Consider the following 18,565-nt stretch of genomic DNA (forward strand, 5'->3'; position numbering starts at 1 on the left):
AAAACATAAAATCCTACATGCTTGAAAGATGTTAGCCTCACTAGCAGGGTTGAAAAAGATTTTCACGGCAGACTGCATAGTTTATCAGAACATGATGTGTGATAATTCGTGCACAAAAGTTAACCATAGAGTTTTTTATATGTTGGATTTATGGCTTTATTACAGGATCCCAAAAGTTTGCTAAAGGAAAATGTGCATTTTATAGAATTTGCCTATAGTGCAGTAGGAATAATTTGGCATTCTAGATGCTTTGACAACTGGAGCAATTTATTTTGCAATTGTAATTGTGATTTAGGGGAATTTTTCTAGTTATTCAACACCTGTTTGCAAATAGGCGGTATTCGCCTTGGCAGTAAAGATCACTAGGTTGATTCGTCCTCCATAATGATATTTTAATCTCTGGTGAAATTTATCACCTTTTTCCCAGAAGAGAATTTATTCTGATAGTTTTGGCAGCTTATAATTTTCATATTAATCACACATGAGCCTGCATTAACTTGTAATTCTCTCTTCAGTGGACAGGAAGAAAGTTGTTGCTCTCTCTCCAAATTTAACAGCAGTTTCAGAGTTGAAGGCAGATAGAATGTATTTGGTACTCTGCTGGCCACTGGAATCCTTTATACAACACATAGCTTAGAGTCACGGAAACGATTTTAGTCTCCACAACACTAAGTAGATATTTGAGTAGTTGTTTGGGGCTGGTCATGTTGTTTCTAAACAGCCATTCAGTCATGAAGTTGACCTACACGTTTATTCATGAGTGTTTTGGTTTTCAGCCTTTTCTTGTTAATTGATAGTTTAGAGATATTGGTAGGTCATTTTACCGGTAATGGTGTCTAGAAAAAAGTAAAAACCAGCTCTTACGTTGTATGGCTAACCGTTCAAAGAAAAATGAATTTATTAAAAAAAATGAATTTATTATTTGCTTATCTTTAATTGAAGCGTAATTGATTTATCAATACAATGTTGTGTTAAATTCTGCTGTACAGCAAAATGACTGTTATACATGTATATACATTCTTTTTCATATTCTTTTCCATATGGTTTATCTCAGGATACTGAATATAGTTCCCTGTTCTATACAATAGGACCTTATTGTTTATCCCTTCTATAGGTAATAGTTTGCATCTGCTAATCCCAAACTCCTAGTCCATCCCTCCCCACCGCCCTGAAAAAAAATGAGTTTAAAATAGCTAGAATCAAGCAATAAGATCAGTTCAAAATACAGTCGAATCATAGCTGTTGAACTGCTTTTCTTAAAAAGGTCTTAGTTTAGTGTTTATTTTTTGGTTACCTTATGAATAAAGTTTAAAGCAAGAGTAGCCTATCAGGCAGAAATGAATGTTAATTGGTGATGTCTCAGGCATCAGATGTTTTGATGTGAAATTATTCATTTTTAAGAGGCTTCCATTAATTGAAGATATAAATGAATCCAATCCAGTTAATGACTATGATGACTGAATAAAAGCCATGGGTCACAAAAACACCGTTTCACCAAGAAGTAAGTTAAACATTTGGATATTTTATGAGCTACATTGAAAAAATTTTTTTCTTTTTAAATTAGAGATTTACATGACAATGGCAAGACTACAGCAGCGTAGTAGATGTACTCATAAATTTTCATACGTTGGGTATACTCTGTGCGTTTGATAGTGACAGGAACTAAAAAGTCATAGTTGTATATTAGCTTCAGAAAATACAGGCCATACTTCTTATCTGTATGACTGTCACAGTTAACATCCTCCTCGTCGGGTAAAGATAGAAGTTAGTAATAAAAATGAGAAGGAAGGAAGAGAAAAGTTTGTTCTGAGTGAAACCTCTTTTTTCCTTATACTTTTTTCCTTACTATTTCTTCTACTTAATTTGTAATGGATATTAAATGTGAATGTAGGCAGGATGTAGCCTCCTGAAAAGACTATCCATTCTCATCTTTTAGACACTGGCCCTCTCTCTCATTTAAGTGGAAAGTGTGTGCAGTATTTTTTTCTTCAAACTGTTTAGAGCTTGGTAAAGTGAGCTAGGACTCACAAACTTCTTTTATTGTCCTAAGAAAAGCTGCAGTAGTTGAAAAGTGGATTAAAGCTATCAATGATAAGCCAGTTTGTCATTTGGGAAATACCTACTATCCTTTATTTCATTTTTTCTTCAGAGCCTTCTTTGACATAGGTAGTATTACCATCCTCTTTTACACAGGAGGGAACTGAGGCTCAAAGAGATTTTTCTGACTTTATAAAAAGGCCATACAACTAGTAAGGCTTGGATACCAGTATGATTTTTTTTCTTTGTTTTAATAACAGCTACAGAGACATATAATTCACATTCTCTAAAAATTCACCCTTTTAAAGTGTACAATTAAATGGCTTTTAGTATATTCGCAGAATTGTGCAAGCATCAACGTTATCTAATTTTAGAACATTTTCATCACCTCCCCGAAGAAGGAGCCACTAGATCATATTCCCTGTTGCATTAGCCCCTGGCAACTACCAACCTACTTTCTGTTTCTATAGATTCTGCATGTTTAATATAAATGGAATCATATAGTATTTGGCCTTTTGTGTCTGGCTTCTTTAACTTAGCATAATGTTTCAAGGTCCATCCACGTTGTAGCTTGTGTCAGTACTTCATTCCTTTTTATGCACAAATAACATCCCACTGTATGGCTAGACCACATTTTACTTCTCCATTCACCAGTCAATAGGCATTTGGGTTGTTTCTACTTTTTGACTATCATGAATAATACTACTTGGAACACTCACATCCAAGTTTTTGTGTGAACATATGTTTTCGTTTCTCATTGGTCGATAACTAGGAGTGGAATTGCTGGGGCATATGGTAGCTCTGGGTTTAACATTTTTGAGGAACCAATCTGAATTTTTTGAGATCTAAATATCAAGCTCTTTTTATTACACCTCACTGATATAAGAACAGGGAGTCAAGGAGCTGGATGAAGAGGGAAAGAAGTAGGTGGGAAGAATATAGTGTTGCTATTTCATTTCTGTGAGTCACTTTTGATTCTTTCATCAATCGCAACTCATCAAAACAAGTCAACGCACACTCTTGCTTAGTTGCCATAGGTTATAAGAATTTCAGCATTCGAGGGGACCAAAAAGATGATCTCATCTCATGGTTTACTTTCTTAAGCCTTTGAATGTTTCTTCAAAGTACAGCTCACCCAAGAATCCAAATGTAAAGCAGATAAACAGGGAGCAGCTCCAGCTGAAGTGGGGAGAGGGCAGTGCTCTCTGGTCCTCCTCGCCTGTCCTGCCCTCCACTGATTCAATCCACCCATCCCTCCAGGGTTTGAACTCTCTGTTCCATGGGGGGGGCCGGGGGCGGGGGCGGGGAGGATGCTCCAAAGGTTATTCAACCCATGTTTGAGCAGTTCCAAGGGACTGGAAACTCACTATATCTCCATGCAATCCATTCCTTCTTTGTATAATTCAGACTGTCAGTTCCTAAATGCAGTCAAAATTTGGCCCCAGTTCTGCCCCTTGGGTCCATAGAAAATAGCTTTAATCTCTTTCCCATGTACTAGGTCGTCCCATGTTTGAAGGCAATTATGATAGCTCTTTCTCAAGTCTTCTTCCAGCTAAACGTTCCCATTAAAAAGAAAAAAAAATCCTCACAAGACACAGTTTTAGATCCTTAATAATCCTGGTTTGCCTGGTCTACACTTATTTTCTTTTGTCTAGATGCCTTTTTACATTTGACACAACTGAATTTTGTATTCCAAGCATGGTTTTTAAATAGAGCAGAGTAGAGCTGGATACCTCACCTCCCTTGTTCTGAAGCCTATACTTCTAATAATGCAGCCCAAGATTGTATTAGCTCTTTTGCTTGTCACTTCACGTTGTTACCTGTTACTGGTTTTCACCTAAAATTCTTGCCTGTTTTATGTGTACTGTAGCTAAGCCCTTTTTTGATTTACTTTTACCTTTTCTTTTTGAGGAGGAATTTCCTCTAGTACAACATGATTGCAATCTGTATTGTAATGCTGTAAATAATCCCAACACATATAAAATATTGAGGTGTTATAATAACATGGAAGTTGGTCATTGCCTTAAAGGTTATGATAGCTTTTTTTTAGTCTTGCCTGCAAAGGTGTTGTGAGAGACCTTATCAGATTCCTTCTAAAGCCTGTACATGGCGTGTCTACCACTTGCTGGTGCAGCTGGGCTTTTGATCCCTGCAGGTAACCGTGGCCGGTCAAGTCCACACTACCTGCTGCTCCCAGTGACATTCTGAAGTCACTATAATAACCCTTTGAGCTGCTGCCATTTTTTTTCTAGTTGTGAAATGAAAACTTGTTTTCATTTCTAAGCACTTATATTGGAGTTATTTAAAATCTTAGAAATATTTTGGCATCTGTATTTCTGATCACTTTCTCTTTGCTGTGATTACGATAGGATTTTCAAGTTAGCAAATAGTTGGGTTTGAAACAGGATCAAGGAACTCGTGTGAGGAAATCACTCTGAACTCAACAATATGAAGTCTTTTCAAACCTCTTCTGTATTCTTATGTGGTGACAGAGGACTGATTTAGGCTTTCTCTGATAGCAAAATCCAACGGAAATGCTTTTACGGGAACGTGCAGAGCAAGCTCCCGTGCTAAGCGAGAATTTCTAATTGGTACACTTGGTACTCCGGCAAGGAATTTATTTTATAGCCAAACCACAAGCATTTATGAGATTATAAACAAACCCAAGCATTTTGGTGGAAAATTCACAAAACTAGGCTTAAAAGTAACCATTAGTCAGTTATTGTTAATTTCCAAGGTAGAGTGAGCCTTTTCATATAGTCTTTAAAAAAATAAACATTTTAGTTGAGTGGAGGGTGGATAAAAGGGAAATAATATCTTTGTTTCCACTGTTACAGTCTATTCCATCTATAAAACTAGAAGCGTGAAAGACTTAATCATGGATAGCACTGAAAATTGAACATTAAAGCATTGCTTTTATTAGCAGAGCAGCTTCTCCAGGGATTTAAAGTCAATGGTAATTTGTACTACTTACAAAAATTCTTTCAGGAAAACTATGATTTTTCATCTTTAAAATCCTAGCTTATTAATAGAGGATTTCTAGGATTTGCAAGATATTTTAAATGCCACCAGAAACATTGATAATAAAAAAGTATGCTGTAAACTTTAAATGCTATATAATTATTATCAATATACCCTCCCTCCAAAGCTTCATGTTTTTCTCACTAGGTATTTGACACGTAAATGTAATATTCTGATGAAAGCACATTTGTTTTAATATCATGTAGGACTGGGCCTGTCCTTATGTGCCAACAGGAGCAAGTACACGTCCTCCTTGGTTTACTTTAAAGAAATAGCTCTTTAGAAGTTTATCTTTCTTTAAAGTATTTATTTTTCAATTGAGAGTTAGGTAGATATACTTCCAATTTTGTTTCCTCTCAAGCTGTATCTTTACTGGAAACTACTATTTGTGTGGAAAACCACATAGAGTTTTTATAGAGTACTTAGTTGTGTCTTAAAATGCAATAGCATATTTATTCTGCCAGCTTTCTGAAAAGATTTAAACTCCCTGATTTTAATAAACTACCCCTTCTAGGAAGGGTCAGATTTGACCGTTAGCCTTGGATGATGCAAGAGGGCAGGGACGCCAAGCTGAGAGCCTGCCCAAGGTGGGGAGTTCCACGGGAGACCTTGGCTACCTGCAGAGGGGAGAGGACGGGCGGTGCCAGCCCTCCGAGGGGTGGGGGCCAGATGGTTGCACGTCATTGCGGTGTGGTCCAGGACTGGCTGTGCCCTTCATTCTGTGCCCTCTGGAGGAGAAGGCATCATTGTCCTGGACTGCAAATTATTCCCACAAATAACCTTTAGAGGACAGTGGGCAGCTCACAGTTAATGAGGATAGAGACGGTCAGGCAAGTATTCATGGAGAGAGAGGCCTTTGAGTTCACTTGGCAGGTGGAGCCAATGTCGAGTGAATCCCTACAGTGCGCCCAGGACAATGAAAAATGTTTAAAACATGGTTTTCCCTGGAAACATTCAATTTCCCTAGTCATCGTCCCCCACTCCTCTTTCCCCCGGCCTCGCATCTCCGTGGGCCTGGGAGGTTCTGCTCCCCAAGTATCTCATCCTTCCTCCCTCCACTTTAGCTCAGACCCTGGTCAGTCCTCATCTACGGTTTGTTGTAAGGACAGCAGCCCCCAAACTAGCCTTTCCGCCTCCAGTCTCAGTTCCTTTTCTTATTGAACACGTGGTTGAGTACCCACCATGCTCATCATTGCATGGGTCTGAGGGTTCCAGCGACACAGCAGGTCCACATGGTCCCTGCTTTCAGAAAGCCCGCGTTGCTCTTGGGGAACTGGACGCTTGGCCTTGTGTTCACAAGGAGTTGTTTAATGACCCGGGAGTAGATGGTGCTGAGAAGAAGCGGGCATGGGGCTGAGGAAGGCCTGTGTGAGCTCTTCCCGGGATGAGTGGAAGCCACTCACTGATGGGGGGTTGGGGGGTGGGGGGAGAGGGGCGGGGAAGAGCATTCCAGACCAGGTGGGAAGCCCAGAGCAGGGGAAGGACCTTTTGGAAACTGAAAGTCTCCTGTGGTGAAAGAGAAAGGAGCAGAGCTTGAAATGAGGTTGGGGGTATCCTGTGGGGCCTTTTGGCCACATTGAGGAGTTTGGTCTTATTTCCAAGGAGCCGAAAGAATGTGGTAGAGAATTTTGAGGCGAGAGAGTGATTTGGTCAGATGTGCAGGGGTTTTGGGAGGATGGCTCTCCCTGCAGTGTGGAGGGGTGGCTGAGAGCAGGGGAGGGTGGAGGAGGGAGGCTGTAGTATGAACCCAAGGGGAGGTGATGGTGATTTCCACCAGAAGGGGTGCTTAGGGGCTGACCTCACCTGGACTTGAGTCATTGCAGTCAGGAGGAGGAGGAATCAAGGATGCCACCTGGGCTCCTGACTCATGCCCCAAGGTGAGCATATGGGCCGAGATAGAAGGACCTAGAAGGACCGGCAGATGGATGCTGGTTCATTTGGGGCTTGTGGGACATACAGGCTGAGGGGCTGAGTAGACTGTAGACTGTGGGGACCGGAGCCTGGGAGACATCTGGACTGGAGATAAAACATTTGAGAGCCATCAGTACACAGATGGTAACAGAATCCACGGCAAAGATGAGCTCACCTAAGGCGAAATTAGCTGCTCAGAATGCTCCTCCTGGAAGACAGATCTGATCTGGAAAACCACCCCCTGTTGCAGTCTTCAGGGCCCCTGCTCCCACTTTGGCACCCAAGGCCCCCAGGGACTGGCTGCCTGTCTCAGCCGACTTCCAGCTCCTTCACCCACCACCATTCCCCCCGGCTCCCAAGTGTGGCGAGCTGTCCTTTCTTGGTGGCCACGTACACCTCTGTCATCACAACGATCCCAGAGGCCTGTCCTGGTGATTTATTTTCAGCTCTCCCGTTAGACCATCACCACTTTCTGGGCAGAGGTGCCCGGCAATCATGTTTGTGTGTTTTGCTCCTCAGCAGATCCTGCACCTGGTGGGTTTCCTGATGGATGTTGTGTGTGTGAAATACACACACACCAGTCAAGAACACCTCACATGTAATGTATGTACTAAATTGAGGTTAAATAGAGAAAGCACTCTTGCCACTTTTCTGTATGCTTGAAATAATGTGCATATATATTTTATGTTATATGTCACATATGTACATAGGTACACATGCATACATATTGGTACCCATGTCACAGGTATGTATGTACACATGCACACATATGTGACATTTAACTCTCTTCCTCATCAAAGAAGCAGTAGACTAAGGCATTTTAGGCAAGGAAACATTATGGGTAAAACCCAGAAACATACAGATGTGGGACAGTGAGGAGACTGGCCGGATGGAGTCAGAACTCACCTGCACAAACGGTACAGAGAGCCCCGGCTGGACACGGGTCTGCTTGAATCAATAAGCAGAAACATTTGCAAAAAGCATTGGGTGCTTTAACAGGCTTAACACAAATTCTTTCCAGCCAAAGAAACTGACACAACGAAGTAGTTCTTGGCAAAACTGGCATTTTTAGCAGTCAAAAAAAGATTGGACTGTTAACTTAGCCCCCCAAAGTTATTTTGTGTAACAGGAATTGTACCATTTCTAGAAAAATATGCTCCAGTTGAGAAGCAGTTGGGTAGACTTAGGACTGTCTTATGTTTTAGCATCTCTGTACATATTAGCCCCAATTATAGTGTCGTCAACCGTTGAAAATCCTTAGGAATAGAACTTAGTGATGACAGTCCGTGTGATATCGAGTCCCGTGTGATGCTTACCCATCCTGTGTGTGAAGCACAGAGACTGCTGCCCCGGGAATGCATGGGCCATATAACACACATAATGATCTGGGAGCGTGGCTTCACCAAATTAGTCCTTCAGAAAGTAATTACGCAGCCGTGCCCACACTCCACTGCTCTCAAAGACTAAACTCTGGCTCTGTGTGTCATTTCTCTGCCTTCCTAGAAAACGGCCTTGTATTGAGTTGATATAATTTAATTACATAAAAATATGTGTTCAGACTGCATCTTGTACTTAATTATACCTCTGACACCACAGAGTTGTTATTTCCCAGCCAGAGCTTGTGCTTCTCCAAGGTGGGGGCCACATCTCATTCATCTTTCTCTGCCCATTGCGGGGCACTGTGTGTGTGTGTGTGTGTGTGTGTGTGTGTGTGTGTGTGTGTGTGTGTGTGTGTGTGTGTGTGGAGTGGCAGGGGAGAAGCGGGAGACAAGGATGGTGCTGGAGGTCTCACCAGGCAACCTCAAGTGTCACACGGTCTGAGCACTTACAGGTGCCCCCCGTTTAACCCTCACTCTACCCGTTTGCAGTGGCTGCTGTGGTCATCTCCATTGTGACTGGTGAGGAAACGGAGCCCCAAGAGTTGAAATAGCTTGCTCAAGGTCTCCTGGCTGGTCCTTTTCAGAGCTGGGATTTGAACCCAGGCATCTGGCTCCACGGTCCACAGGCTACTAAGTGCTCATTTGTGTTTGATGAATGAGTGATGGATCAAAAGATGGGACTGGTCACAGACATGAAGGGGTGTGGGAGATGGTTTTGTCGGCCCCTCGATTCTGGGAGAGGCCACACGCTAATTACTAGCTGAGATCTGAGTTCCTTCCGCTGGATTGCTGAGGGGGTCTCCGAACAAGTTCCTTGTCTTTACCCATGTTTCCCTTCCAATTGCACCACTTCTGCACTTTATCTCTGAGTTACCCAAAGTCCCGAGGAAGCTGCCCATGGCTTCAAGGATGCAGGGCTGAGTCTGTGAACAACCTCCCACCTGCTTTCCTGGCCCGGGGTGACCTTTCTTGCCAGGTGCCTTTGGATGCCACCACCTGGGCTCTGGGTAGTGTCTGGAGGCTCTGGGCTGGTTGACACGCATCCTGACGCTCTGTGCCCCTGCCTTCCCTGCAGGGACCCTTCCCCAGTCCACCTTTAGAGCCCAGCTCCGTGCCCCAGAGGCCTCCCTGGTGCACATTGAATTTGGTCAAGGTTTGCTTGGTGCCCTGAGCCCAGTGCCGTGTCTCGGTGCGCTGCAAACCTTGACTTCCCTCCAGACCAGCAGCTCCCAGAGGAACACATCGTGGGCTCTCAGCCCTGGTGGGCTGAACCAAAGGGTGAGTCATGTCAGAGTGGAAACATGAAGCGGTCATTCCGGCCTGGTAATCGCCACTTAGAAAGTTTTAACACCCTCTGTGTGTAGCCCCCTCCCCTGCAGCGACGGAGCAGTAACGAAACTGTTTGGTCTTTCTGTCAGTAGTTCTAGTTCTTTCCATTTTTCTCCAGCAGCTTCATCCCATTTATTGCTCTCTTGCTCTTCTTAGAACCAACCACGTGGTGAAATATAACATGAAATCGACCATGTTAACCATTTTCAAGTGTGCAGTTCAGCGGCATGAAGTACATTCACATGGTTGTGCAACCATCACGGGCGTCTGTCCACAGAACTCTTTTCATTTTGCAGAACTGAAACTTTGTCCCCATTAAACAATGAGTCCCATTCTTCCCTCCCCTGGCCCTGGCACCCTCCATTCACTTTCTGTCTCTAAGAATTTGATTACTCTAGGGACCTCACATAAGTGGAATCCTACAGTATTTGTCCTTTTGTAACTGGCTTATTTCCCTTGCAGAACCTTTTGTAAAACTCTAGTTTCATGAGTTATAGAATCCCAAACTGAACAATGTCTGACTAAGGGTTCAAAGCTGGGTGCGAGGGGAGGGGGGTAATTACCTCAAAGTTCGAGGCTGTCAGAGCCCCCGCTGGGGTGTCACGAGCTCACACCCACGTGCGTTCCCAGCAGCTCTGCTCAGCCTGTCCTGTGTAAAGTCTAAGCATCTTATCTCTGGAATCCCTGTAATAAAAAGTGTGCTCTTCCCTCCGAGCTAGTGTCAGGGCAAGGCCAGGCTCAAGAAGGGTGGTGCAGAGTCCTGGAAACAGAGCTCAGACTCCAAACTGCCCTGTATACCATCAAACAGCAGCAAAGTCCTCTCTGACAAGCAGAGAATGGTGACAAGTGTCTAAACTCTCTTAGGAATGGGGGTGGGGGTGGAAAACATTTTAGGGCAGTTTAGAAAGATGATGAGGGGCATATGTTTGCTACAGAAATTCCATGGCATATGTCTTCTGATCACCAATTGCATGCATTCTCTCTCAACTAGTTAAGAATCTAAGAAAGGAAACAGCAGATGTGAGACCCATGATCTAGGAAGGATCTGGGCTGGAGTCTTGGAATATCTCTGAGTTTTTTTTCTTTTTTCTTTTTTTTTTTAAGATTGCTGTTGCACATTTGGCACCATCCCCTGACATGAATGTCTGACTGGAGCATGACACTCACAGGACTGTTTAAAAAGATGAGCAGGCATAGGCTATACATGTCCAGAGTGAGTCATTAACTCTTGAGAATTAGCACACAAGATGGTGTGTATTTCTTTCAAGACCCTCTGTAGTCTATTACCAGATTACATTCCTGAGGTTCAAAGCATGGGCTTTGGAGACAGAGAGGACTAGGTTCAAATCTTGATTCTGCCAATTGTGAAGAATAAACACCCTGAGCCCGCTCTCCTCCCTCCTGCCCATCTACTGCTCTGTGTCCCATTGGGCAAACCCAGAGGGGAGTCAGGGAGCAAGGGGCCGTGCTGCAGCCCCCCCCCCGCCAGGGTTAGCCTCCCAGCACAGAGGACAGGGAAAGGTCTGAGGGAAGTCGCAAGAGATCGAGCGGTGTTGTCTAGGATTGAGCTATAACATGTAATTAAAGGTAACACATTAATAACTATTTGATGGTTGCAAATATATTGATCTAGCCTAGCTCCTGATGCCACGCAGGCATCCCGTAAAGGTTGGATGCATCCCTCTGTCTGCTGTGTGCATTGCTTTTCCAGTATGCCAAGAATTTCTGTGGTTCTGTGGTCATGCTTTATCAATCCTTATCCCCTCCTATTTCCATATTGAAACACGGTTTATCCTGGGGACCCAGCCTACACACTGACTACTGGGTGAAATCCTCCCTGATCTATCCAGGGTCACTTGGACTTTCCTCTGCATGTCCAGCTTTGGGGACATACCCTGCTAACTGGTGCCTGGTTTACTCCATCCTGCCTCAGGGTTGTCTCTTCGGCCTTTGTTTCTACCACCAGCCAGCACACTCCTTCGGGGTGGGGACCCTGTATTGTCTTTTTTATTTTGCTTCCTTCCGCTGCTCTGCACAGGGCCTTGGTTATGGTGTGCGTCTAATAAATACTTGCTGAATGAAAAATCACACACTAAAATTAGACAAAGGGCCATGCTATCTTTATCGTGAAAGACAAAGGGAGAACTTCCTGATCCTGAAACGCTTTCCAGTATTACCAGAAACACGTCTTCACTGTTTACAGGGGTGGCACAACTCACAGTCGCGGGTAGCAGAGCCCCTTGGTTATTGTGGAGTGGAGTCACTGTCGGAGCTTTCAGCGTCATCCGTACGTTATACATATTTGTGTACGTACTTGGTTACAAAAATGCATATCTATATATACACACACACAATTTTATTCTGTTTATCCACCTCTTTTATTGTTGATGTGGCCTCTAAACACAAGCCAACTGCTGTAATTTGTTCCAACATCTCTGATTTATTGAGAGGCTACAGCTTACACAAAACCCCGTGGAACACTGTGGACGAAGGGATTTTTCAAGAGTAATTTTGACACGCTATTTTCATCTCAGTTACTGACCTTAAAATGTAACCCCAATGTAAAACAGTCTCCACTGTAGTATTTTATAGTTTTCAAAGCATCTTCAGATCTGTCTCTCACTTAATTTTCACAACCAAACTCTAACGTGTGTTAGGTAAATACTCTTTTATCACATTCATGTTACAGATGATGAGGTGACTAATGGATGTGAAGTAACTTCACCAAGGCCACTCAGTGCAGAAAGTGACAGACCCCAGACCCAGGTCTCCTGACAAAACCCAGGGTCCTTTGTACGGTGCCATGTCACTTCTATACATCAGCATCTACGTTGATCTGGTAATCGACCTTGATAAGAACACTTTATTTAAAAAGAAAATATGATATAGATAATTGCACCATCTACCCTGCAGATTTTGTTGTTCTGGTGGTTGTTTTCCTGGACCTTGAAAAAATTATTTATAGATAAGCTTTGCTTTTAGGAAAACCTGACCTTAAAAAATCTGGATGTAGCTTAGCCTCTTTACAGGATCCCATAGTCTCTTCTTAAAACTGTGAATTTCCTATCTACTTAAACATTATATTTGCCAAATGCTGATCTTGTTCTTTAGGGCCACGTCCTGGGTAAAGTGCCTTGCCTTTTTTTTTTTTTTTTTTTTTAAATTGCTGTTCTCCCTCAAATCATCTTAAAGCGTGGGAAAACTGCTGGCTTTGCAGTAGTACCTCTTACTTGTGCAGTTTTCCATTCTGGCTGAAGTGTGGCCAGAAACATGCCCAGAGGTCGTGTCCGGTGCTCCAGCAGGTGCCCTGGAACCTAGGCTGGGCTCTGCCTGTTTGCTCGGTTTCTCTCTCATGTGTTTATCTCAGATGCCTTAAGATCCAATGGCCTGAGGGAGAACTAGCTTCTAAATCAGCCGGTAATGCCTCTGAACACCAAATGTTTTGTGGTAACTCAATTATTATTTGGACTTGGCCTGATAGGACATCGTTTGGTGGGGGTTGGGGGGACAGAAGGATGGAAAAACCTCCCCTGAATTGAAACATGTGGCTTTCAATGGTTTATATTTCTCTCTCTTCATGTGAAAGCTCTTCTGCTCTCCTGTAGAGCTGTTTTTGAATGTGATTACGGGTGCTGGCCCAGACCTTTCTGGGGGTGTTGGGTAATATATGGTATATGCCCTCTCCTTTTGTTTTGAGGTCAGAACCTGGATTCAGAAGCCTGTCAGGCCCCAGGGAATCGGGAAAGGGTTTGGGGACCCGTGGGACCTGATGGCCAGGGCCGTTCCTGCTGAGACTGTATCTATGGATGCTGGCCTGATGCTTGACTGACATTCAGGGGAGAGCCTGGCTTGTAGGTGGATGGTGCCCCTGGGGGAGCCATGAGGCCCTGGAAGCACAGTCATCTGTCACAGTGCCACCAGGGCCAGCCAGCTGCCTACAGAGCCAGGCAGCCAGATGTGCCAAGGGTTGTCCCAGGAAAGCAAAGCTCAGGGAGAGTCTACTGCCTCTACTAAATCCATTCCCCCCACCTCCACCCCCCTTCCTTCCACAAGAACCTGTGTCTACTAATAACAAGGCCTGGCTCTCAGCTTGTGAAGAGGAACAGTGATACTTCACATCTGCTTAGTACCTACAGTTTATAATTTGTTGTTTCTCATCTTTTCCCCCAAGTCCCTGGCAGCGCTGGGCTTGGTCTCTTTCACAGCTGAGGAGCTGCGGGTTAAGTTGCCTCCCCAGAACACACAGCTCTCAATCGGCAGAGCCCAGCCTCAGGCTTTTCCTTCTCTACTGCCTTCAGAGGCCCTCAAATTATTTGTTGATTTAAGTGGAATTTCTCCCTTCTAAGATTCACCTCTTCAAAACCCAATCCAGGTGGATTGGTGGCTCTTTTTCAGATTCCAGGATGAATTCGTTTACCCTCAGCGTGCCTCAGTTTTCCGTGCCCTAAAGTGGGCTTCCCAGTCCTTGCGAGTGAAGCAGTCTGAGACTGTGCCTTGTGAGCTGCAGAGCCCCGACCACGTGGCACAGTATTTCCCAATTCTTCTCCACCCCACATCCAGATACGTCTGTCTGGGGTCCCCCCTGGTGTTTTCTCCCAGGTCTTTGGGGTTCACCTCCTCTCCTTCTTTCCACACTCTCCTTCTTGACACCCTCAAGGGCAGAGCCTCTGTGGTCTTTGAGAATATGTGTTGTCCTGCTCACTACTGAGCCATAAATGGTTGTTGGAGTTTATACCCCAGAGGGATGTACACTTGTCATTGGGGTGGCTTTGGCTTGCTGACATTGTCAACGTCACCTTGGCAGGTGTGGGAGCCTCAGTCATGTGTCTGAGGGCATTGACAGAGCTCTGTCCTTATGACACCAAAACAGCTGGGTATAGACTGAAAAAGAAGTCCATCAGGGAGTCTTCTAACCTAAACCAAGCAGTGTAGATTTCAGGCACTATCCAGATGAGGATTCTTCTTTAATACACTGTAACTAGAAACAGTAACTAACTGTGAGGCTGGCGGATTGGTGTGCAAACCACCTGGCCTTTGGAGGAAGCATCCAGCATCCAGGTGTTTGTGGGAAGGTCGCCCCTGCCGGGGACCTCTGTGTGACCCTTGCTCCTCGCTCCTGCTCCCCCAGCCTGCTGGTCACTCTCCCTTCTCTATACAATGGGCGCTGCAGTTTGTCTGGCTCAGAGGTTCCCTCCACACCAAAGAGACTCCCAGAGACAAGATTTAGGGCTGGTTGAAGTGGGAGGAGGTGGGAGGGGGACACAGGCCTCTCTGCAGGGTTGCAGAGTGTTTCAGGGGTCAAGGAAATAGTATAAACCTTTGAATAGAGGCTCCTGAATAGTTTGTTTGGAGTTCCCAGTGACTAGCATCTCAGTTACCAACTGCTTTGTTACAATTTGCTTTTCTTTAGCTCAATGTAAAGCAAGTGAAGGGATAAAGTGTTTCTAAGTGTAATAATTCTCTCTTCTGATGCATGGCTAACAAGCCAGAGTAGGCAGAGGGACCCTAAGCCAAAGGATCTCTAATTTACTCTGCCAGAAACTCCCTTCCCCACTCGGTCAGCTCCACATCTTGCCCCTTAAGGCTGAATAAATTAGTTGCCGCCCTTGGGAAAAAAGTGCCCTGTTTGGCCCAAGAATCTTCGTTAGCTACCTTTCTGGAGGAAAGATGATTAATCTCATTATGCTGAGCAAACCAGTTTCGTATGGTTTGAAATTCCAGCCTTGTCAGTTTGGGGTTTCTCAATCAGGGACAGCAAATGCCAGTCTTGTGCACGAGAAATACTAGCTTTTGATTTAAGGGGAAGCAAATCTAACAATTGCATACCTTTCTTCCCCCTTAATCTTCAAGGCAAAAATTCAAAAGCCCTAGCCTATACATCTATATGATTTTGTTGTTGTTGTTGTTTGTAGAAAAAATAACCTGGTAGATTATCAGGGCCAACAAAAATAACTATATTTACCTGTTAAAAAATACAAAAATGTAAGAAGACTAAACTTTGCATATAATTATACTAATTCAAATTAAAACTATCACCTCAAATTAATGAAAATTTAGGTGAATTGAGTACTTCTGTGTATGCACTGGAAGCTCTGACCCCAGAATCCCTTTTCTTTCTACCGGGAGGTTGCTGATGCCTGAGTCGGCTGTCTGGGCACCAAGAACTTTCTCAGCAGACCAAGGCTTCAAGGCTCTGCAGACTGCAAGCCCAAGATCCATATCAGACAGTAAATGTCCGTGTGCTTGACACATCCATAGCCTTCAACCGTGTTTTGTGTTATTGCCACTTCTAAGAGTTGACACTGTTCTTTCCCTCAAACACGGATGATATGGAGGTGTTGTTGTCATGGAAACCTGGAGATGGAAAGGGCCTAAAAGGATTCAGGGTGAAAGTTCATCTTTTAAAAAAAGAGTCCAAAAAGAAGAAGATCAAATGAACCAATTTTATTATAAAGCATTTTTTTTAAATTAATAGGTCATAAAACTCTAAAAGAAAGAATGGGTTATATAATGGATTGTGTTAACAGAGTTAAAGCTGTTTTACAGAACGCAGAGGCTCCCGTCCCCCTGCCCTCTCCCCTCCGCTACGCCCCTCGATGAATCCCACCCCCAGGGACCAGTTAGTTCAGAGCCAAGAAGATGCCCTGCCCTTTCCCGTTTTCCCAGGCCATACGCGCACAACTAGCTCAGGGCAGCTGTCATGCAGGTGTGTCTCAGTGGTCGTTATTCTAGCAAAGGCAGTCCCTGAGTGAGTGACTTTGTGCCAAACACTGTGCTAGATCTGTACGCTCTTTACTCTTCACAGCCATCTGGTGGTAGGCAGGTTGGGTTACCCCAGGTTTGGAGATGGCATAGCTGAGCTTCAGAGAAGCAGAGTAACCTGCTTGAGGGTCACACAGCTAGGAAGGGGGCAGAACAAGTACTCAGACTCTGGTCCCTTTGATTCCTGTACCATCCACATTTCATGGTTCGAGCACTGCCTGTCACTTTGATATCTGTGTGCTCACATTTTCCATGGTGCTTAAACTGAGATCTGTGAGATTTTGTTTCAAAAACAAACTGTACACCTTCTAATAAGGTAATGGTACACCCCCTTGTCGTGTCACGAGTAACATTGATTTATTTTAGGCAAAATCTAAAATGGTCTGGGTTTTGTTTTTTTTTCCCCTACAAGCAGTGGTTTCTTCTTGTTTGTCGTTGTTAAAATGGGGAGAAATAGATATCTATCTTCAGTAGCCAAATTGCAGCAGCTCCGTGTAATACTTTCTGCAGTCGGAGAGGACGATTTTGACGGGGCAGCAGGAATGGGAGCTGGTAGAGTAGCTGGGAGCTGCTTTTTGTTGGGTTTGCGTAAACTGAGAGGACTGTTCGGGTGTTTGTGATATCTCTTCATCGTCTTTGCAATTTGGAAGATAGACCGCGTTGTGACACTGGCGTTACTTCTGTGGTGGAGATGCTTATAAGCAGTTTGTGTTTGCTTGGAGGTAAAAGGAAGCTCCTACGAGATGGGAATCTGGCAGGATTAAGAATGTGGGGCTTCCTGTGAAGCAGGTACTGGAAGATGCCTGCTGACTTCAGAGCACAGATGTGTACATACTGTTTTACTCCCTCTAGCCTTTTCCACTTTATTTCTCAATACCATAGTCATCCCATTGACTTAAATATTTTTTAAATTGAAGTATAGTTGCTGTACAAGAATATAGAATTTACAGGTGTACAATATGGTGAGTCACAATTTTTAAAGGTTATGCTCCATTTATAGTTATTGTAAAGTATTGGCTATGGTCCCTGTACAGTCTATCCTTGTAGCTTATTTTATACCTAATAGTTTGTAGCACTTAATTCCCTACCCCTATTTTACCCCTCCCCCCTTCCCTCTCCTGAATGTAACCATTGACTTTTTTCTTTCTCTGTCTCTTTTTGTTTTTTCGGCCGTACCACGCTGTGCGTCATGTGGCATCTTAGTTCCCAGACTAGTGATCAGACCCATGCCTCTTACGTTGGAAGCACAGAGTCTTAACCACTGGACCGCCAGGGAAGTCCCTGTAACAACTGATGTTTGATACCTCTTCCTTTCAGTGGATTAGTACTGATACCAGGTGCTTTCAGGTGACCCCTGACATGTGACCTGGGGACCCCTGTGGTCAAGGAGCTCAGCTGCAGGTTGTCCCCTCACACAGGTGCTCTGTGAGCACACAGGGGCTCCTCCGGCTGCAGGTAAAGACACTGCCGTCTCGGAGGCTGGATTCTTTGCTTAGCTCACCCAGGGGCACTTGGGGCCCCTGGTGACAACTGGAGCACAATTCTTGTGGCTCCTGGTCCACAGGCTTTCTCCTGATCCACATCACCTCCCAGTTTCCCCCAACTTCGAAAGGTGCATATTTCCTTTGAAATGAGGAAAGCTTAAGTTGAAGTGGTATCATTGTCAGATGCAAGTACAAGATGTGCCTCTAACTGCTAGGGCACACGGCCGGTTCCTGAGAGAGGGAAGGAATCCGTTTTGATCGAGATGTGTGGGCCTGTATTTCTACTCTGAGTCCTTCAGTTTGATTCTGGAGGTTAGAGGTTCTCAAACCTTTTGGTCCATCTTGCACTTGAACATCTCTTTGGACCATGTATGATTTTCTTATGTCACATTTCAGTCACTTGAAAAGTATTGATTTGCTGGTGATGCAGATCTTCCAAATGTTGACACATTTCATTGTACAATTTAGAAGAATCACATGGATTAATATCACCACCAAGTCGTCAGAAAGGTCTTTAAGTATTGGGATGCTGTCCAGCTCATGGAGGCTGATACAAGTTTTCCAATGTTCTGTTTTTTTGTTGAAGGCTCAAATTTTATCATTGGCAGCAAACACTGTCAATTGTTTTCCTTTTTTTTTTAA

At 44.0% G+C, this 18,565-nt stretch overlaps 1 protein-coding gene across 2 annotated transcripts in view; it reads left to right on the forward strand.

Annotated features, from left to right (window-relative positions):
* The window catches only part of EML1 (EMAP like 1), a 203,164-nt gene that overhangs the window by 61,638 nt on the left and 122,961 nt on the right, over positions 1–18,565 (forward strand). The gene's annotated exons all lie outside the window — the stretch shown is intronic.

The sequence above is a fragment of the Hippopotamus amphibius genome, chromosome 4 (assembly GCF_030028045.1).
Source record: "Hippopotamus amphibius kiboko isolate mHipAmp2 chromosome 4, mHipAmp2.hap2, whole genome shotgun sequence".
Taxonomy (NCBI): domain Eukaryota; kingdom Metazoa; phylum Chordata; class Mammalia; order Artiodactyla; family Hippopotamidae; genus Hippopotamus; species Hippopotamus amphibius.